Source organism: Triturus cristatus, chromosome 2_1 (genome assembly GCF_964204655.1).
Source record: "Triturus cristatus chromosome 2_1, aTriCri1.1, whole genome shotgun sequence".
Lineage (NCBI taxonomy): Eukaryota > Metazoa > Chordata > Amphibia > Caudata > Salamandridae > Triturus > Triturus cristatus.
Window position 1 is genome coordinate 873,880,464 of NC_140581.1, and position 23,633 is coordinate 873,904,096.

At 45.8% G+C, this 23,633-nt stretch overlaps 1 pseudogene; it reads left to right on the plus strand.

Moving 5' to 3' along the window:
* The first annotated feature begins 1,221 nt into the window (after positions 1-1,221).
* The window catches only part of LOC146866014 (uncharacterized), a 92,455-nt pseudogene continuing 70,043 nt past the window's right edge, over positions 1,222-23,633 (plus strand).

Consider the following 23,633-nt stretch of genomic DNA (forward strand, 5'->3'; position numbering starts at 1 on the left):
CCTGTTACACAATGCCACTCATCCATAGAGTTACTCACACACATAGTCACTCATGCTAATAAAGAATCAAACATACATTTACTTGCATATACAGTTATACACACACCACCACACTTACTTCTACGGAAACTTACACATACTTAGTCTTTTAAACAATCACTTATAGAAACACATACTTATTCATACAGGGACTCTTTCAATCTCTCACTCTCACATATACTCACATATATACACCAATAGTCACATATACTAGTTTAAAACATATGTAGTTACTCATAAAGACACTATTGAGACAGTCATTCACTCACTAACACACCCATACACACACTCATCCACCCATACAGTCCTGCACACATGCTGTGTTCAACACATACAAACAGTGAGTCACTCATTCATGCACCTATGCACTACGTAATACCCCCCACCGAACCATGCAGACACTCAGACTGATACTCAAAAAACCAACTAATAACCTATATAGACACCCATGTAGCTACTCACCAACCCATGCAGCCACTTATACACAGTGAGAGACTGATACAGATATTTACATATTTAAACATTACTCACTAAGCCATGTATTCACTATGATACACTTAATCAGTCAGTTACACAATCAATTTTTCAAAAACAAATCATCCATTTAGACACTTATATACCCATTTATTCTTCCATCGACCTTGAGATATACATATATAAAACATATTTAATTTTCAGAAAAACACACATTCACTGGATGATGTCATCAGTGATGTCATCAGTGATGTCATTTGAGATGTCATCAGTGATGTCATGAGTGATGTCACTGACCATGTCATGAGTGATGTAATATGTGACGTCATCAGCAGTGCATTGCGGGCGCGCGAGTTATAGTTAGCTGAACTAACTATAACGGGGGAATTTCAATGGTTTTGTACAAGTGAAAAGTCCAGCTAACTATAACACCCCTGAAACCTATGGTTTTTTCAGTGAATATATATATATATATATATATTTATATGTGTGTGGGGGGGGAGGCGCTAGGGGGCGCACACGCAAAATGGCTAAATGGCTGCACTGACGCGAGGCTCCGGTGCCCCAGGCTGCAAAACATAAAATTATCCTTTCCGGTGAAATGCCACACAACTTTTGGACTAGAACTGTTCAGTGCTCTCGCCGAGCTCACGAAAGGCAGTGTCTGCAGAGAACGCCAGCAGAAGTTGAGAGCGGAGGTGCAGTGGAATGGCCAGTGATGGCACTGCAGGCCCCGACAGCGTTGGCTCCCTGTATCTGAGCGGGGGCAACGAGAAAGAACCACAGCGGCGCCAAAAGGCACTGTGTACCGATGCCGGGCCCCCGCAGAGGAGCGAAGGTCATGTGCAGCCCGAAGGAGCAATGTACACCCAGAGCAGCAGGCGGGGACCAAATCAGGTCCATATTCCAAAAGTGAGGTGAGGAGGAACGTGGAAGACCCCATCCTTTAATCACTGAGAAAACACACCCTCGCTGAGAGATTTGGGATATGGGCAGGGATATAAATATTAAGTCCTTCGCTCTTATGTACAATTCCCCGATATCCCGACCAATGTGGCTGCCAGTATAATTAGGAGCAATTTAACGATCCTATCGTCTGAGAAAAGGGGACATTGGGAAATATCCCAAATAAGCAGTACAGACGAACTGTTCTTGTTAAAAGGCCACACGCTCCCTGCCAACCAATCTCTTGTCGCGGAAAAGACGGGATAGAATACAAATTAGGAGCATAGGCCACACTTGCATACCCTCTGTGGGCAATATCCACCACAACAGGGGCTGATTGATAAATTTAGCATGCAACAGCTAAGCCTCTAATCCCGCTAGACTGGACTGGGCCATCACCCTATCAATGCACAGTAACGATCTGAAGCGCTGAAAAGGAGCACATAACACACTTCAGCCAGCAACACAACAGAAAGGGGCGGAACTGAAGGCAAACTATCTAAACTGCCCTTTGAGCCGTGCTTCACGTCCACAATAAGACGACCCTGGTCAGACATTGGACAGATATCCCCTCGGACGGCCCCGATGAAGACTTGAAATCCCTCCTCCTTACCATGAAATGCAGTCTTACGTCCACCGACTCGGTGATGGACTCTATGTCGGCTCGTAAGGACACTGTCGCTCAATAAAAAATGAAAAACATGAGAGCCGAATCACAGTAATTGAGAACAGGATATCGGAATAGGAAGACACATCCGAGGGCAGGAAGGAAAAACTACTACAAATGGACCGCTTATTGAAAGTCATTGCAGCCTAAAATAAAGACTTAGAAGTGCGCTCAAGGCATAATAATATACGCATACTAGGCATACTGTTGGACTTGGCCCTTTTTGCAGGGTTATCCCTAAACTTTTTGCCTTTCTCCTAGCCTTTTTTCTGACATGGTGTTGGGGGTTTTAGGACTCTGGGAACTTTAGCACTGCTCTCCAGTGTAAAGTGCATGTGCTCTCTGTGATAAACATGGTAAGATTGGCCTACACCTGTTTGGCCTATTTAGTTTACCTGTCAGTCCCTTGTAAAGTGGTATCTCATATACCCAGGGCTGGTAAATTAAATGCTACTGGTGGGCTTGCAGCGCTGATTGCGCCACCCACCAAAGTAGCCTTGCAAGGGGCATGGCCGAGCCAAGCAGCAAGATGGACGCTTAGTTAAGGGGCTCTGCTGGCCGAGCACGATAGCCGCCAAATATCCTGCAGTAAATTACCTCATCCTGGCTCCAAAGTACAGAGCATAAACGCGGAAGACGGAGCAACACACATTGCTGTGACCGGTGTCCCGAAATTCAATCGCCAACTGCTGGGATCGCCGCAGCAACTTTGCGGCCTGGATCTGGTGGCGCGAGGCCGAAACTCTGGCTGGGACGGCACCTGGGCCGGGACGCGCGGACTGCTAGGACCGAGTGCAAGCTCTCCGACTAACGGTTGTGGAGGGCACGTCGGAGCGGAGCATGCCAGCGAGAGGGCCAGTGAAACAGTGTGGGGGGGCCCGGGGCCTGTACCGCTTCAGACAACGAAACTGAAACAACAGGACCTGAGGGACGAAGCCGCGGCTGCAAACAGGCCACGAACAGAAGCCGCATCGAGAGCTGGCTCGGGCTCGCTGCGGGGACAGACAGCGCCCACTAACGAATGGTCCTTTGAGGCGCTTCCCCCCCCCTGCTGGGAACAATCGACTGAGCCGATCCACAGCGCTGAAGCGGGGGACTGCGGACGCGGTTCCCTGCAAGTAGCGACAGACTGGGGAGACTGATAAAACACCACCGGAGCTGCGGGAAGGCCTGGGAGGACAACAACACATACTGCATGGGCCTACTCCCACGGCGCTGAGGTATGAGACTGCATTCCATGAAGGGAGGAGTCGCAGGGATCAGCGTTCGGCCTTTTAATGCTACTGCTGCAAGCTGCCATTGAACTAGGCCTGGGCCCATTGACTAAGACAGAATTCGGCTCAAAGGTCGTTGCGCATTAACCAGACCCAGTTGCTGACGAACCAAGTGGGTGGTGAGAGAGACCTTGCACAGTAAGTACAGATATGCGAGGTGCGAGGAACTGGCGCTTCACTGATTTGAGACATTGGGTCGTGGGGCAGTGCCGGCCCGTAAGGCAAAACGCGCCCCGGGGTCGGTCCTGTCCTCGATTGAAGATCTGAGAGGCCATCCTTATCAGCCATGTCTCACAATATATGCCTTGAGGTTACGGCTGTCGCGCTGCGGGACAGGCCCTGACTGGAGTTTTAGGAGCGAAACAGGAAGTAAGCAGCCACACGACAGCCCAGACTGAAGCTCAGCAATGTTCAAAAAGGTCACCGGAGGGGACTGTCTGGCAGGGTGAGTGGGCGGCATAGAAGAGAAGAGAGAAGGCCTTACCGCGAGGGAGTGGAGGATTGGTGATATCCCGGGCGTGATATAGCGGAGGGGTGTCGTTGCCGTCCTGTGGTGTGGTTCCGGGTGTGAGTCAGATCCCCCCACCCATACAGAGGGCTGATTCAAGGTACTGTGGAAGTGCTCTCCTCGTGCTTCTCCTGGTGGACGGCCCAATTGCGCCTGCGAGACACCATTGGGAAGTAGTGCTTAAAAGACATCAATGCTGACGATTTCTTAGCCTTGCCCCTCGGACAAGGACGAAGTGCTTTTACCCCCTAGATGGTATTGCCACAACGCAAAAGTAAAATGGGTAAGACAGATAACAAACAATCGAAAATATCTTTTGACAAACGTACCACTAGGCAAGCTGACAGTGAGCTGATGTCACAGTCGATTGTGCCTGAAACGCAGCTGGAACCGGAACAGGAGGAAGACATAATGACAATGCTGCATGATGTAAAATTCTACCTCAAAGAAATAGACAGGATGGATAGTTAGATCCAGTCAAGAAAGCTATGGGGCATTCCCATGGGTTTCAGCGTTCCCAGGAGATAGTCCCATTCTCCTGAGTTGGACGCCTTCGTGTCGTCCGGAAATACCGCCACTGCTGCTATTTTGGAGTCTATGTCATGCATTATTGAGAATAGCGTGCAGAGGCCATGGGATGTAGCACGTCCCAGGATGAACCCTGCTTGGTCTGGAAGTACAAGGGACTCCATTATGAGACTTAGTCTGTTAGATAATACTTTACCTAAAACTTTAGCATCACTATTAATTAATGAGACTGGTCGATATGACTCACACTGCTTTGCTGGCTTACCAGGTTTAAGTAAATAAGTTATAACTGCTTCCCTCATGATCAGTGGTAGCATACCTATTTAACTAGCTCCTTCATACACTTTTTTTAGTATAGGGACTAGGCATTCTGAATATGTTTTGTATAGTTCGAACTGCCAGTTGCAAGCACTTGTCTCAGGTGAGAGGTGTTGACTCGCTCCTTCTCACAAGGGGGATTTGAAGCCCCTGCTCTGGAATTATGCTATTACTGTGCACAGACACACTTTGCTACATACTGGTTTCACCGCCTGACGTACATGCCACACCTAGCTGTGGACCCCACTGACAGGACACATAGAGGTACACCCCAAAATTTGAGATGCAGACCCTAGCACTGTAACATGCACCACTTTGGCATGGCGGCACTTAGCAGAGATGCTGGACACTCTGATGCTATACTCGCCCGATTACCCTTTGCATACCACCCAGAAATAAAAGTGACTCAGGAATTTGGTTGTAGACAACTACTTAGTAAAGCTCAGTTACAAACATGTAGTCACCTATATGATAAAGGGAAATTCGGGACGAAAGAGCAATTTCCGCAATTACCCCTTCATTTCCGCAGAAACAGCCGGTCCTGCCTTTACTGCATGTGATACTACAATCTGACACGCCAACACATGTGACATCCCTTCTCTACCATACCACACAAACATCCCGTAAGGTAGACCAGACGAGATCACAAGTAAAGTGGGAGACTGACCTAGGCAGTGCCCTAGTAGACAAGCAGTGGGAATACTGCTATAGACAGACAGGATACATCACTGCTAATAGTCGACTACATATGATACACTATAAATTTCTTCATAGACTTTATTACACACCAGTAAAGATGTATAAATTTCACTTGAGGGATAGCGATAAATGCAATCGCTGCGGTGAGGAAGCTGCAGACTTCCTTCACCTGGTATAGGAATGTGCAGAAATCAATTGATTCTGGCATCAGGTATTTTATGCATTGACCCAAATGATCAGATCTCCCCTGCAGACATCGCCGGTCACAGCCTTACTAGGGTATACAGAGGATGTGGAGGCCACATACATTAAGTACACAGCACTGCGGTTGTTATTAGCCAAAAGCATGGTTGCTTGCAGATGGGGCACGGGAAGGGCATCCAAATTCAAGGAGTGGATTTGAGATCTCATTTTCTGGCATGAGCAGTCACTTACATACGTGGAGCTGCTTCCGCTACCTTCTAGACTAAAGGATATCTCGGATCCTTTGAACATGTATATACTGGCCAATCCAATATAACTTACAGGGATAGGCAATCAGAAAAGCCATAAGAAATAGTAATGTGGCAGCAACAAAAATTGTGTATATGTAATCATATATACCCCTCCACATAGATGTGGTGAGTCACAGGGAAGGGAGAGATCTCACAGTTCAAATAAATACAAGCCAAGGAAAATGTTATAGTATGATGATACGAAGTTGACAGAATTTAAAATGGCAAAATCTGATAGTATTTGGTAGCTCAGTTCAACAATGTATCTGCAAACTCTAAAACTGTAATTGTGGCTCTATTAACTGGTAAACTGTATTGAATACATGCTGCTGATTTGGTTATATTTGAAATGTAAATAAACAAATTAAAGGAAAGATATATGTGTGTGTGTGTGTGTAATATAGATAGATAGATAGATAGATAGATAGATAGATAGATAGATAGATAGATAGATAGATAGATAGATAGATAGATAGATAGATAGATGGATAGATGGATAGATGGATAGATGGATAGATGGATAGATGGATAGATGGATAGATGGATAGATGGATAGATGGATAGATAGATAGATAGATAGATAGATAGATAGATAGATAGATAGATAGATAGATAGATAGATAGATAGATAGATAGATAGATAGATAGATAGATAGATAGATAGATAGATAGATAGATAGATAGATAGATAGATAGATAGATAGATAGATAGATAGATAGATAGATAGATAGATAGATGTGTGTAAGGTTAGAGTGACGTTATAGTTAGGCTCAGATTTCACTCATACAAAACTAGTGAAATTTAGCAGTTCTAGTTACCGGGTGCTAACTATAATTTATGCCCCCACAAGGCACTGCTTATGACCTCACATATTACATTACTCATGACATGGTCAGCGACATCACTGATGACATCTCAAATGACATCCGTGATGACATCTTTCACAGAACCTCTCAAACACCCACTCACACCCCTCTGCAATCGCGTATACACCCACTCACACACCCACACAAGCACTCACATATCTATTCACAGATCCATACAAGTACCCACACAACCACTCAATCATCCATACAGTTGCTCACACACCCACTCACTCACTCATACAGCCACTCACAAAACTACTCACTTACCCATACAGCTACTCATACAACCAGTTACTCATCATTGCACCGACTCATGCACCCACTCACTGCCGAGACATCAGTGATGTCATTTGAGATGTCATCAGTGATGTTATTGACCACGTCATGAGTGATGTAATATGTGGGTCATAAGCAGTGCATTGTGGGGGCAGAAGTTATAATAAGCTCAGTTAATTGTAACTGCTGAATTTTACTGGTTTTGTACAAGTAAAATCTGAGCCTAACTGTAACGTCCTTTAACCTTTGTTTTTTTCAGGGAATTTCAAGGTTTTTTTAAATTCTAATTCCAATATATAACATCAGTGTAACATTTGTTTTTTTCAGCGAATGCTTAAAAAAAATTGTATTTCCTAACTGTAACCTTTGAGAGTGGGCGTGGAGTGCCTGTGTGGGTCTGTGAGTGGGTGTGTGAGTATCTGTGTGGGTCCCTTAGTGGGTGTGTGAGTATCTGAGTGGGTCTGTGAATGCCTGTGTGGGTCTGTGAGTAGGTGTGTGAGTGTCTGTGTGGGTCTGTTAGTGGTTGTGTGATTGCCTGTGTGAGTCTGTGGCTAGGTATGTGAGTGGCACTGTGGGTCTGTGAGTGGGTGTGCATGGCTCTGCAGGTCTGTGAGTGCCTGTGTGTCTGTAGGTGGTTGTGTGAGTGGTGCTATGGGTTCCGGGCATTACTTAAGAAATTTAAAAGGCAGAACCATGGACTCTGCTCTCAGCAGAAGATAACAAGAAAGAACTAACCCTGGGTGTAGTTCGCGTAGTAGCGCACGCGTAGCAACGCGAAGTGCACTTTGCACTATGCGAGATACGCGTAGCACTACGCGATCTGCGTAGTGCGCTGTTTGCGATGATTGCACAGTGCCGGATGTTTGTCCGCACTGTGCAATCATTGAAAACGGCATCTTGCACAGTGCGAGCTGTCGTTTTCTGCCGCTCGAGTAGATTTTTACTCGAGCGGCAGCCTTCTCAAGGCGGACTAGTAGTTTCTCATAGTGAGCGGTCGCGAGCATACGCGACCATTCGCAATGAGAAACCTGACCTCCCCGCGTTGAGAATCTCGCCGGGAGGTTTATTTTCCACGCTCGCGATCGGCAACTTGATGTTGCTGATCGCGAATGAGGAAAAAGTCTTGCCGGGATATCATTTTGCTCGCTCGCGGTCGCCAACTTGACATTGAGGACCGCGAGCGAGCAAAAAATGCCAACTACGCTACGCGATTTTGCACTGTGCTACGTGCAATTCGCATAACGCGAAGTAGCACAAACAACGCAAACTTCACGAGCGTAGCGTAGTTGTCCTCCCAGGGTTAGAAAGAACCCCCTCATCACAGTCACTACATGAGATGTTGCAATTAGAAAAAGCAAGCATGCAAACACCCCTATCAGGAATTACTTTCTTAAATTTTCTTTCATTAAACACCTTCAGTTATATACAAATTAACACAAATTTATCCATAGAAGGAAGCTTGCAGAAGCAAACCGGAACACAGGGAGTTCCAAATGGATAGATCTTGAATGAAAGAATAATAAAGAAGATTATAGCACAGTTTACAGGCATATACACATTAGGACATTTAAAACAAAACAAACAATGAGTTCACTCAAGTGGATTTAGCTCATTGAGTTGTACCGAGAGTGAGCTCCTCTCTTATTTTCCAATCTATAACAGGAGCCCAAATAATGTTCCCTAGTTTCCTTGCCTTCCATCCTTTCTTCTCATACAGTCCCTTTTCCAAGTTGTTACATAGCTAAGAGTCTTGAAAGCGATTGTTGAAATGAGGAGGGGTTAGGGTCCACCCAAGCAGAAGAAATACTTATTCTGACCACCGCCATGGCACGAAATATAAATTCACGATGATCTAAGACTGAACCCCGTCAAGCCACACCAAGCACCATCAGCTCTGCAGTGAGTTTTATTTGGATCCTCAGAGTTCACCCCAAAAATTGTTCTATAGCTTTTTTAAGGGGTTCCAGCGCTGGGCAAGAGGCAAACATATGGACTAAATCTATGTCATCACCCTGGCAACGGGGGCAAAGAATACCATCCGTCCCCCCCATGGAGCAATCTTAGCCGGGGTTTGATAAAGAGAAAAAAATTGTTTTAAAATATTGGGCTTGAAGACTCGCAACTCTTAAAACCATATTGCCAAGCTTAAGTGACCCCATAAACTCCTCCCCTTCAACATTCAGCGTCCGCTGCAATTTCTTAAAGTGTTTGTCTAAATCAACGCCCTGTAGTTGTGTCAGCTCCCTATAAATCCGGGTGATAGAGCACCCATCTGAGTTTTGAACGGCGTCCATTACTGGATCTCTAGCAAAAGCTTTGTCTCCTCCCTTTTTCCGTAAGATAGATGAACGAATCTGGAGGAATTAAAAAAATTCCCTGCGAACAAGGTTATAAAGAGCTTGGGCTCTTTCAAATGTAATTATTCCATCAGAGTCAAAGATCCCCCATCTTCTTCACCCCCAGAGTGTCCCAATGCCGCATAATTCCATCCTGAAATATATTGGGGAGGGATGGGTTCCCAAACAGAACAGTATAATAATTCATTCTCTCTAACCCCAGCTTTTTTCTAACACCAGTCCAAACCACAGCTGCTGCGCCAAGGGTCTTACATTTTACTTTTTTTATAGTAGGTGGCCTTGGTGAATCTCAAAAGCCAATTGTGGGCCTCTTTTTCAAGCAGTAGTTCGTATACGTCCGGAGGAGCGTCATTCCTTGATCGATCAGTGACCTTCCCCCCAATAACCCTCAGATGTATTGGATCACCGCCTCCCAATAATATGTTTATAGATCCGGGACTGCTCAGCCCCCCCTTTCCCTGCTTAAAGTCATGTATCTGAGTGCTCTTCTTGTTTTACCTTGAGCCCCAAAAAAGCGATTAAACAACCTGTCCATTTTTTTAAACTAGTAGTTCTCAAATTTTAGGGGTATCGTTCTAAATAAATACAAGACTTTTTGCAGAAACAGCATCTTGATAATATTACAACGTCCCACAATCGAGAGATGTAAATTATTAAGTCTATCAAAGTCTTTCTTAGCTTTTTGAATCACAGGGGCAAGATTTTTTCAACAACTTTGCTCGAATTGGGTGTTATGGTAACCCCAAGATAGGTGGCAGACTCAATCACCCGTAGATCGGGTATAGAAATTCTGCCATTTACAACAATTTGTGTCTTTTCCCTGTTGAGATTATAGCCTGAAATCATTCCAAAGCATTCTGCCTCCTGCTCCATCAAGGCCCTAGACGGATTTGCAGTGGTTATTGCCAGATCATCTGTGTAACCCAAAATCTTAGTATCAAATCCATTGAATTGCCTTATTTGCCTCAATTCTCCTGATCAGGGGATTGATATAAAATGCAAATAGGAGGGGAGAGCATGGACACCCCTGTATTATCCCCCATGTGATATCAATTGGGTCACTCTGCCCTCCCATCAGCCAGAGTCGAATCTTGGTGCTCCTATAAAGTGTTTGGATTGCTTTAATTCACCTCTTTCCAACCCCCACATTCTCAAGAGCGACCAAAAGATAGCCCCAAAAGACCCTATCGAACGCCTTCTCTGCGTCTAGCAAGATAAGCGCCATAGGGTCTTGTGTAACAGAGGTACCATAAAACAGGGTAACAACCCTGCAAATATGTTCAGCAGTGCCTCTTCCTGGGATAAACCCGTGCTGGTGGGGCGAGATCACCTTCCCAATCATGGAACTTAAACGATTCACAAAAAAAGTTTTTAAAGTTTTTGCGCCGCTATTAATCAAACTAATCGGTCTGTAAGAGCCAGGTTCGTCAGAGGGCTTTCCTTTCTTTGAAAAAATAATCATGCTAGCCTCCGCCCATGACTCTGGAGGTGTTTCCCCTTTCTGTGCCTGGCGCATTACAAAACTTAAATCCTCCCTCAAAAGTGAATTTTTAAAAAATAAAATTCCAATGAGATTTGGTCTGGACCGACTGCTTTTCCTGATGGCAGTTCCATGAGGGCTTTTTGAATTTCTACATCTGTGAATGTGTCCTCTAGCGCCTTTGAGTCTTCTTGTGATAGTGTCTCAAAAGTGAGAGATGATACATAATCTATAATATTCTTGGGCTCGCAATGCCCATCTTCACTATATAACGTCCCATAATAATTTTGAAAAACAGTGCGTATCTCACTGGGTATTATAACTACTTCCCCCTTTGAACTTTTAATCTCTAAGATATCTCCTGCAGTTATTTTCTGTCTTGTCCTTGCTGCTAACATATGCCCAACTTGTTTACTATATTCATAGCAAGATTGCCTCCAGGCTAGGTCGTTTCCTGCTACTCTGACTGCCATGTATTCACCTATTGCAGCCTTTGCTAGCGCCAATTTCTGCAGGATCTCGTCTGTATTTGAGCCATTGGCGATAGCCCTAACCAGCTCTTCTTCTAGGTCTGATATATTACTATACATGGACCTTATGTCTTGTTTAATTTTTTTATTCCGGTTCAACGAGAAGCTCAGAGTTTCCCATGTTATTCCAGCCTTTAAAGCGTCCCAAACTATTCCATACCCAGCGCTACCCCCTTTTGCTCTCTAGGAACTCCCCAAGCCATTTACCCATATGTAGTGCGTATTTTGGATCATGCAGCAGGGCTTGCTCAAAAGCCCAAGTGTGTTGAGGTATCCCCCCACAGTGCTTTGAACTCCTAGCACAAGGGGATTGTGATCGGAGATAACCCGGGGAAATTTTCTGATGGTGCAGGTGGGAAGGAGAGAGGGCGAGACCAAAAAATAGTCTAGTCGGGCTAGGGCTTTGTGTGGAGTCGAATAATATGTGCTGCCCCCCTCCTGTGGCTTTAGTTGCTCCCAGGCATCCACCAGCCCATTATCCTCCATCATTTGAATAAGGACCTTATGCACTTTTTTTTCTCGGCCTGTATAATTACTTGGGTTTGTCTTCCAAAGCCCCCCATACCATTAATGTTAAGATCCCCACATACGATGAGCGGCAAGGGCCATTTAGCCAGTTCCACTTTGAGAAATTCAAATATCTCCGGATCATCCCCTGTTGACCCATAAATTGAGCAAAGCGTAAAGCTCATTCCCTGCTCTTGGCCTTCAACAATTGCCCATCTGCCTAGCCTATCTGACAAACATGTTTTGCACACAAACCCCTCCTTCCGTGCCACGATTGCCCTCGCGTCCTAGTCCCCTGTGTGGTGTGAGTTATCAGGTGAAATCCCAACTGTTCTAAAAGAAACTTGCGCGTCCCTTCGATGTGCGTCACTTGTAAACAGATTTTGTCAGCATGTAGTTCTTTAAGTTGTTCCTTAACCATCCTGCGTTTAGCAGCATCGTTCAGCTCGCATATATTGATCATTGATTTACGCATAAAACAAATGGGTTACCAGCCTGTCCCCTCAATCCTTCCTTTCCCTTTTCTGTTTGTTGCAACCCCTCCCTAGCTTCCTCATTTGATGGTGTTTGTTTTAATTTTACACCCCCAGTCTCCCTACCGACAAGCTGTCGCTAGACACCCTCTTACCCTCCCTGCCCTAAGGCCCTGCTCCCTGCTCCCCCACCCCCCACCTGCAATGTGAGACAAGCAGACCGAAGGTCTCTGTGATGGAGCCTGATGCCCTTTGATGTCTACCTATTATGTGTCCCTTTACCCAATCCACCCCTATTTTTTCAGTATATCATTGCTTAATATTACCCCCTTTTTTTTATTCTCCCTTTTCCCCCTTCTTTTCTTTTCTTTTTTTTTCCATCCCTATGTGCTCCCCCCTGCCATGAAGGCTATCCCCCAGAGGAGAATAGAAGACAATTAAGCATAGAGAAAAATGATAGATGAATTAAAGAGCCGGAAAATACATCCCCTTCCTTAGTTCAGTCTAGCTAGCTAAAAGCGAAAATTATAGATCCTTGCCATTAAGTTTTTAGTTCCTCAATATAGTCTTTAGCTCGGATCTCAGACGTAAAGACTCTTGTAGCATTCTTATGGATAATCTTCAGTCGGGCAGGGTTCATCAAGTACGCTTGTGCTCCTATGGCTTGACAGGGCTGAATCAATTCTCTTAGTTTCCATCGTCACTCTATGGTCACATGGCAATAGTCTGGTTTTACAAAGAAGGACTGATTTTCATAGGTCCATCTAGCGTTCAGGCGAGCCTTTGTATATACCTCCTCTCTCAGCAAAAAGTTCCCAAAATAAATTCGCATTGCCCTTGGCATTGTTGTTCCTTCTCTGCCAGGCTACTGTGATTTTTTTCAGGGTCAAAGGGAAACGGTGAACACGCTGCAACTCTGTCTCCCAATTCCAGTGTTGGAGCACTGGAAAGGATCCCTTCATTAGTTTCAGCATATAGGCCCGTATGTCATTCCGTTTTACTCCTTCTTCTATGCCAAGAATCTGTAGATTATTCCGTCTTTGTCTGTTCTCAAAATCTTCCATCTTCCATTGGAGATCCGTGAACTGCGTTGTGTAAGATTCAGTTTGTGCTTGAGTTCTGACCAAGCCATCTTCAAGAGTGCTAATCAGTTCTTCAACCAACGCCAGTCTCAAATTCATCTCTGTGCAAGCTTTGGCCATTTTCCTCACAGCAACCTGAAGATTTTTGTTGCCAGTCGGTTTTTCTTCCCATCCATTTAGGTTTCCTCTTGCAATTGTTTGATAGATTCATCAATCAACTTCAGGGAGGGCTCTCCGGTTGTGTCAACATATCACAGACAACGTCCTCCTCCCATCCCAAGAGATCTGGATAAGCACTCCGGGTCGCGGAATAATCCCATTTTAAATCGGGTCTATATTGCCCCTGGAGTTCTCTTTTGCATCCTTTTCCAATGGGTGGGAATTTCTCTGCCTCTTCACCAGATTCTTTCTCCTTAGCACCGTATCCTTCTGATGGGCACTAAAGCTAGAACTGGAGAGCTGCGCATTGCTACTGTCTCCTATGTCAGAGGAGCTAATTTCGGAACCATCTGTCCCTGGGAAAAATGTATCCACAACAGAGTCCTCCAGCCCCTTTCTTAGTCCCGTCTGGTGCCTGTCTCCCCTTTTGTGATGTCCTAGGGATTGAATTCAGGCTGCCTCCCAACTTTATTCCCTTAGGGCGAAGTCCCTGGTTGCTAGAATTTAGCTCCATGCCTGCCTGCCCTTCGTGGTTCTTCAGACGTGCAACAAGGCTGGGTTTGGGAGGCATCCTTGCTTCCACCGAATTTTTGGTGCGGCTCCGCGTCGTAAGCCACCTGGGCCTTGTGGGCCCACTGGACGGTCCTGCCCCTCCCTTCCAGACTGCGGTAGCTGCAGAGCGGAGCATTCTCCGAGTCTCCCGGGAAGCAGAAACAATCACCGCAACCAGCGCTTCAAGGGAGCGGAAAGACTGAAGAATGCCAGCTGCAAGTTGGTAAGTCATGGTGGGCGCAGATATTACTTCGATTTGAGGTAGATTCAAGGTAGATTAAGTCATTATCTTTTAAACTTGTTCTGGCAGCAAAGGACGACCAGCGGGGCCACCTCACTCAGACGCCATATTTGTCTCCCCCTATCAGGAATTACAGATAACTTTTAATGGTGGAAATGCACAAAAAAACAATTGCTTTGCCTTGGGCATGCTCAGGGAGTTAGAGTGATTAGTCATTTACAGAAGTAGAGCTTCAATGTGGGTTCCTGCTTTGTTTATATCTGTAAGTACTTCTAGTTTAGGTTTTGTTTCTGTGGAATGAGAATCATGCCAGAATCAATTCTGCCCTGCGTATTTATCCAAGGAGAGGCCACCGTTTTGTGCAACCCCTCTACCCAGTGGAATACTTTCTACTGGCTAATTAGATAGTCCTGTCTTGTTTGGTAAATGTATAGTGTGTCTCCTATACTACAGCTGCAAAAAGGACGCCAAGGAAATATCTCCAGTGACCTTGTGTGTTTGTAACTTTTTAGCCGATTAGATTGTTCTTCAAGCGTCATCACCAGAAAACACACTTGGATGATTTGTACTTTACAGAAGTAAGTGCTTCTTTGTTTGATGCAGATGTGATCTTATTCCTATGCATCAAGACCTCATCCCCAAAATTGGCAGGAAAGGCGCTCCAGGGAGCCTTTTAGTAAGCGGTCCATCATTCTAGGAAAAGAGCAGGAAGACGCAGCATACTGCTAATATATATGAGGTGGGGCCAAACGTGCTGGATTTCGAAGGCAATTTTACATACTTCTAGCTTTAAAAAGTTTAGAATACCATCTCTAGTCTCAGCAGCAGATGGCAAGAAAGAGCCCCCTTGGCCCCCTCCCTAGGCTGTTTCGGCCCCGGGGATCCCCATCGCCCAGGGCCCGGCCTTAAAAAATATATAGTCAAAACGGGAGGGGGCTGCTGACCCCCTTCAGAGGCCGATTTTGTCCCCGGAACCCCATCCCTGTGGGCCTGGCCATGGTTTCCTGGGTGCACTGGGACTGCGGCAGGAGCCTGAATGCCCCCATGGTCCCTGTTGGCTTCGCACCTCCTGCGGGAGCCAGCATTGCTTTCACACACAGGGAGCTGCTAAACATACAGCTCCCTGTGTGTGACAGCAATTTGTCTGTTTCCCTGCTTGCTTGACAGCAGGCATGGAAAGAAATGAATGCCCCACTTCCCGCAAACGAGAACATTTTCACTGCTCTTGCTTGCTGAAAGCAGAGTGTTTGCTGTGGCTTGGTGAGAGTGGTTAAAGCTCCCTCCAAACCACAGCAAACAGATACTGGCACCCCAGGACATAGCAGGACCCAGGCCTGGGGGAGTGTCCGTCCCCAGGGCGAACTATGGCTTGAGAAGGTTCACAGCATTGCCCCTTCCTATGATTAAGTAGGGCCTGCCCTGGGGAGGTGGCGAACCCCAGGGCTGAGAAAGGCCCGATAAGGGGCCCCCCTCCTATTAAAAAACAGCATTAGGTCCCAGGGAGGTGGTGGTCCCTGGGTCCCAGGGGGATCTGTGAGGCCCCCATAGCAAAAAAGTAGCCCCGGGGAGGTGGTGGTCCCTGGAGCATGGGGGGTCCGTGAGGCCCCCATTTCTTTTCAATTATCCCCAGGGAGGTGTCAGCCCTGGGTCACCAGAAGAGGGGCCCATGCACTCCCTCCTTACATTCTAAGTATGGCTGCATGCACCTGGGACCTGGCCCACCCAGGGGCTTAATAATAGAGAAGCACAGGAGCCCAAATTGCTTTTCGGCAGGAGCCACAGCTCCAGTGTGGCTCCTGCTGGAAATGTTAAAAAAAATTAAAAAAATTGACCCTCCAAGAGGCCTGGGTGGTCAGAGTAGTCCTACCCTGCCCCCTTTTCTTTTTTTAAAAACTTTTTTTTTAGGACTCGCCTCTAGCAGAGTCCAAAGATGGCTTTCAGCACATCCTGGTTTGAAGTTTTGGCAGCCAATGAGATCTCAGCACGAGATCTGGATTGTTGCCAGAGCGTTTGCGTCCCTATATATACAAATTTGAATTTCTTTTAATAACTCCACAAACATTGAATGGATGGATTTACACCAAATAAGAAAAAGGAGCTTCTCTGGACAAATATCTACCTTTCTGCCAAATGTGGTTTATTACGTTCAGCGGTTCGGGCTGTAACTGTGCCTAAAGGCCCCATAGGAATTAACATAGGGAGAATGTGTTTTGGGACCCCCTCTTTTTCTCAGCCCATGCTTGATGGATCACCACAAAGCATTCAAGACAGCAGCTGAAGTGAGCGTCATACTAGTTTTGAAAATTTTGCGATGATTTGTCAAACTGCGCCAAAGTTATTGGCAAATAAAAAAAGCTCTTACTATGGAAACTAGGTCCTAACTATAACTATATACCGGCGACCGCCAGTATTTTCATTGAAAAAAAACAAAGGTTACAGGCACATTATAGTTAAGAAATATAATTTTTTTAAACCTTAGAAATTCACTGGGAAAAAAACAAAGGTTACAGGGAAGTTATAGTTAAGCACAGATTTCACTCATGCAAAACCATAGGAATTCCTCAGTTATAGTTACCTGATCTAACTATAACTTACGCTCCTGCAATGCACTGCTTAGCTCCTCACATACTATATCACTCATGACATGGGGTGACATCACTCATGACATCTCAAATTAATTCACTTATGACATCATCCCATGAATGTGTTTCATAAAAGATTCTATGAATTAAAGATATATACTAAGCTACAGCATACATTAAATTACTATTCTTTCTTTACTAGTAATTAATCATACTATTTCTAACATAGATCATCCGAGTGGCTGAGTGACTGTCTGTATCAGTGTGTGACAGGATGTCTGAGTGGCTGTATGGGTGTACGAGTAGGTGTGTGAGTGGCTGTATGGATGTGTTGTTGGGTATGTGAGTAGCTGTATAGGTGAGTGAGTGGCTATGTCAGTGGGTGTATTGAAGAATGACTGGGTGTGTGAGAGGCTGTATGGGTGCGTTTGTGGCTGTGTGAGTGGCTCCATAGGTGTGTGAGTGGATGTGTGGAGCTGTATGGGTGACAGTAATTGTGTGAAGGGCTGTATGGATGAGGGAGTGGGTGTGTGTGGCTGTATGGGTAAGTGAGCAGCTCTTTGAGAGTGTGTATAGGTAAGTGAGTGTGTGAGCAGTTTATTGATGTGTGAATGGGTATCTAAATGGTTCTGTGGGTGTGTGAGTGTGTATGTGTGAGTGTTGTATGGGTGAGTGAATGGCTGTGTAGGTACATAGTAGCTGTATAGGTAAGTGAGTGGGTGTGTGAGTAGCTGCATTGGTGAGCCAGTGGCAGTTTGAGTGGCTGTATGGGTGAGTGTGTGAGTGTGAGTACCAATATGGGTGACTAAGTGGCTGTATGATACTCTGTATGGGTAATTGACTGGGCGTGTGAGTGACTGTAAGGGTGTATGAGTGGGTGTGTATGTGTCTGTATGACTAGATGTGTGAGTGGCTTTATTGGTGAGTGAGTGGGTACATGAGTGCTTGTATATGTTAGTAGATGTGTGAGTGGCTGTATGAGTGAGTAGATGTGTGAGTGGCTCTATGGATGAGTGATTGGTTGTGTGAGTACTGGTATGGGTCTGTGAATGTGTATGTGAGGGCTTGCATGGCAGTGAGAGTGGGTATATGATAGGTTCTATGGGGTGTGAGTGGGTGTCTCAGTGGTTCTGTTGATGATATCATTAGTGATGTAATTTGAGATGTCATCAGTGATGTAATATGGGAATTCATAAGCAGTGCATTGTGGGTGCATAAGTTATAGTTAGCTCAGATATCTATAACCGCTGAATTTCTATGGTTTTGATTGTTTGAAATCTGAGCCTAACTATAACATCTCTGTAACCTCTGTTTTTTTCTGTAAATTGTTAATGTTTTTTTTAACTCTATTTCCTTACTACAAAGTCCCTGTAAGATTTGTTTTTTTCAGTGAAAATCTAAGGTTTTTTCAATTATTTTTCCTAACTACAACATCCTTGTGACCTTTGGTTTTTTAAGTGAAAATGTAAGGTTTATAAATTTTGATTTCCTAAATATTATGTCCCTGTAACCTTTGTTTTTTTTAATAGGCCTGGGTGTAAATTTTTGCTCCACTCACAGAGTTTGCTGAATTCAGTAACTCCGCACTCTTCAATGAAGAGGGTTTTTTTTGTAATGTAGGCAAGCACCAGCGACTTCAACCTGTAGTGTGTCAGGAGGTCTCTTTAAAAAGTGTTTGAGAAAGGAGGCAGGTCTTCCAATGATGTCTCAGCAATACCGACTTACTTATGGCAACAATAGGGTTTCTTAAGCCCCCAGTGACCCTCATCAGCCAAGGGGACTTCATACCCCAAACAATAGTGCACAAGGAGGTCCCTTTGCAAAAGTGGCTAGGAAAGGGGGTGGGCCTCCAACAACATGTCACCAGTCCCACTGTGGGGGACTTACTTGTGGCAACAATAGGGGCTCTTGGCCCCTAACAACCCCAAGCAGCCAAGGAGACTTCCTTCACCAAACAGTTGTGTGCCAGTAGGCCCCTTTGCAGAGTGGTTGAGAAAGAGGGCGGGGCGGCCGACGAGGTTTCAGAAATCTGGCGGTGGGGGACTTGTGGCAATAATGGGAGTTCTTGGCCCCCAACGACTGTCAGCAGTCAGGGGACTTCATCCCCCAACCAGTGGTGTGCCAGGAGGCCCCTATGCTGAGTGGTTGAGAAAGGGGGGGACCTCCAAGAACGTCTTAGCAGTCCCACTGTGGGGGACTTACTTGTCCCAACAATAGGGGTTCTTGGCCCAAATGACCCTCAGCAGCCAGGAGGGCTTCATTTATATGTGGGTGGTAAATTCTGCTCCGCTGGCAGAGTTCACCAAGTTTTGCCCACTCCGTGCTCCACCTTGAGTGCGGAGTTGGGCAAAAAATCCACTAAATTCACCGCCAGACGGAGTTTACCATAGCATCAATTCATTCACAAAGGAGCGGAAAGACTGAAGAATGCCAGCTGCAAGTTGGTAAGTCATGGTGGGCGCAGATATTACTTCGATTTGAGGTAGATTCAAGGTAGATTAAGTCATTATCTTTTAAACTTGTTCTAGCAGCAAAGGACGACCAGCGGGGCCACCTCACTCAGACGCCATATTTGTCTCCCCCTATCAGGAATTACAGATAACTTTTAATGGTGGAAATGCACAAAAAAACAATTGCTTTGCCTTGGGCATGCTCAGGGAGTTAGAGTGATTAGTCATTTACAGAAGTAGAGCTTCAATGTGGGTTCCTGCTTTGTTTATATCTGTAAGTACTTCTAGTTTAGGTTTTGTTTCTGTGGAATGAGAATCATGCCAGAATCAATTCTGCCCTGCGTATTTATCCAAGGAGAGGCCACCGTTTTGTGCAACCCCTCTACCCAGTGGAATACTTTCTACTGGCTAATTAGATAGTCCTGTCTTGTTTGGTAAATGTATAGTGTGTCTCCTATACTACAGCTGCAAAAAGGACGCCAAGGAAATATCTCCAGTGACCTTGTGTGTTTGTAACTTTTTAGCCGATTAGATTGTTCTTCAAGCGTCATCACCAGAAAACACACTTGGATGATTTGTACTTTACAGAAGTAAGTGCTTCTTTGTTTGATGCAGATGTGATCTTATTCCTATGCATCAAGACCTCATCCCCAAAATTGGCAGGAAAGGCGCTCCAGGGAGCCTTTTAGTAAGCGGTCCATCATTCTAGGAAAAGAGCAGGAAGACGCAGCATACTGCTAATATATATGAGGTGGGGCCAAACGTGCTGGATTTCGAAGGCAATTTTACATACTTCTAGCTTTAAAAAGTTTAGAATACCATCTCTAGTCTCAGCAGCAGATGGCAAGAAAGAGCCCCCTTGGCCCCCTCCCTAGGCTGTTTCGGCCCCGGGGATCCCCATCGCCCAGGGCCCGGCCTTAAAAAATATATAGTCAAAACGGGAGGGGGGCTGCATGACCCCCTTCAGAGGCCGATTTTGTCCCCGGAACCCCATCCCTGTGGGCCTGGCCATGGTTTCCTGGGTGCACTGGGACTGCGGCAGGAGCCTGAATGCCCCCATGGTCCCTGTTGGCTTCGCACCTCCTGCGGGAGCCAGCATTGCTTTCACACACAGGGAGCTGCTAAACATACAGCTCCCTGTGTGTGACAGCAATTTGTCTGTTTCCCTGCTTGCTTGACAGCAGGCATGGAAAGAAATGAATGCCCCACTTCCCGCAAACGAGAACATTTTCACTGCTCTTGCTTGCTGAAAGCAGAGTGTTTGCTCAATTCATCACAAAGGAGTTATCCACTCCCACATACAATTGAAAATGTTACTCCAGTCCTTCCAATTATTAAAAGTGACGCTGGGAATGCAAGCATGACAAGCTCATCAAAGTTAACTTGTACTTGCTGAACCAATCAGCACAAATTGAAATTATAGTTCATACATGATTGGCTGAGCAAGGCCAAGTTAGGTACTTTGATCATAGTCTCACACTTGCATTCATGGCATTGCTTCATCACATAGGGAACTGTGGGGATTGTAGTCAGTCACCCCAACCATGTCCTGTGAGGAAGGGTGCAGTCATGCGCAGGCATTGTGCTGGGACTGAGACGGGAGCCCTGGCTGCCTCCCGCCTGTACAAACTTTTGAAAAACCCATGAGAAGAGCTGGCAGGAGCAGTTGCTGGTTTCACAGCCCCCCTTGCTTTCCCGGAAGACAGTAGACTACCAGCAGTGCCTGGTGCCTGCTACCTGGTCACCAGTGGGTCCAGCTTCACAGGAATCCCTCCTTGGATGAAGTGAGTACTCTGGCTCTTCTACCCCTGCCTGGAAGTGTTCACCTATGCCCCCCACCTGGTCCTGCTGAAGCCGAGTTGGGTGGGACAAATGGATGGAAGAGAAAGAAACCTCGCAATCTGGAATCTGCCACCCGTGGATGCTGCAAGATAGAGGTAAGGATGGGATTCTTATTTCCGCTCATGCGTGTCTGCACTGCGGTAGGTGCATAGAGGGCTGTGGATTAAATTATCTGCACTGCTCTGCCAGTGTGCAGAACTCTGCGGGATCCCCAGAGATTTTAAATGACTACGCGGAATACCACGAAGTTCAACTTCGCAAACTCCACCCAGCCCTAGCTTTATTGCCTAACCAGTAGTGCGGCTGGAGACCCCTTTGCAGAGTGGTTGAGAAAGAGGGTGGGCCCCTGACAATGTCTGAGCAGTCAGGCTGTAGGGGACTTACTTGTGGCAACAATAAGGGTTCTCTGCTCCCAACAACCCTCAGCATCCAAGAGGACTTCAACCTCCAACCAGTAGCGCATTAAGAGGCCCCTTTGCAGAATGGTTGAGAAAGGGGTTTGGGCCTCAGACAACATATCAGCAATCTGGCTGTGGTAGATTTTCTTGTCCCAGCAATATGGATTCTTGGCCCCCAACAACCTGAAAAGATCAGTTGATGGACAAAATGCAGAACAATGTCATACATTCACCCCAGTGCAGAAATCTGGGCCTAAATCCATTGTTTTTTTTGCTCCCCATACCATTCCAGTTTGAACCCAGCCATATGCAAATCAGTCTTGACCCTGCGCCCAATGGGAACAGTCCAGCAGAAACTGCCAGGCCAAGTCCTCCCTGGACTGGAAACAAGCATCCTAGGACCGGTTTCAGGGTTTCACCCCTCATCAGCCAGGATAGCTTGACTCCAGTGGCATGGAGAGCAGGGGACCTATGCCTGGGCATACCCGTCCCACTCGGGGTGACGATGCAAAAAGAACAGTTGATGGACAAAATGCAGAACAATGTCATACATTCACCCCAGTGCAGAAATCTGGGCCTAAATCCATTGTTTTTTGTGCTCCCCATACCATTCCAGTTTGAACCCAGCCATATGCAAATCCGTCTTGACCCTGCGCCCAATGGGAACAGTCCAGCAGAAACTGCCAAGCCAAGTCCTCCCTGGACTGGAAACAAGCATCCTAGGACCGGTTTCAGGGTTTCACCCCTCATCAGCCAGGAGACCTTGACTCCAGTGGCATGGAGAGCACAGAACCCACGTCTGCCATACCCGTCCCACTCGGGGTGACAATGCAAAGACAACAGTCATGAGCAATGCACTGCTTATGACCTCACAAATGACATCACTCATGACATGGTCAGTGACATTACTGATGACATCATAAATGGCATCACTGATGACATTACTGATTACATCATCCAGTGACTGTGAGTGTTTTTAAAATGTTTATGAGTGTTAAATATATATACCAAGGTGTATTAATGAATCAGTGGGTGTATGAGTGCCTGTTTTGATGATTCAGTAGGTGAGTGATTGACTGAGAAAGTGATTAGGTGTCTCGTGAATGTATGGGTCACTGACTAGTTTGTCTGAATGTCTGTATCAGTCTGTCAGTTGGTGTTGAAGTGGCTGTATGGGTTGGTGAATGAGTACATGTCTGGGTATATGGGTGATTGATCAGTTGTCTTAGTATCTCTATGGGTGTATGAGTGTCTATCTGGGTAGGTGAGAAGGTATGTGACTGCCTGCATGGATGAGTGAGTGTGTGAGTCAGTGGGTGTATGGGTTAGTGAGTATAAGAGAAGGGTTGTATAAGTCACTGAGTATGTCTATGGCTGTGTCAGTGAGTGAATGGATGTGTCAATGGTATATGGGTGAGTAAGTTGATATGTGAAAGGCAGGATAGGTGAGTGTTGGAGTATATCAGTGGCTATATGTGTGAATCAGGGATTGTGATAGTGGCTGTCTTGGTTAGTGAGTGTGTGTGTGAGGGTATGTATGGTGAAGTGATTATATGTTAGTATCTGTATGAATAAGTGAGTGGGTGTGTATATAACTATAGGTTAATAAGTGGCTGTCTGATTGACTCTATAGGTGACTGAGTAGGTGTGTGAGTATCTCTATGAGTGACTGGCAATGTGTGAGTGGCTGTATGGCTGTATGAGTGGATATATCAGTGGCTGTATTAGTTAGTGAGTTGGTGTACGAGTGGCTGTATGGATGACTGAGTGGGTTTGTATGGAAACCTATGAATCAGTGAGTGGGTATGTAAGTACTGGTATGTGTGTGACAATGGCTTCGAGAATGATAGAGTAGAAGTTGCAGTGGGTGTATGAAAGGTTACATGGGGGT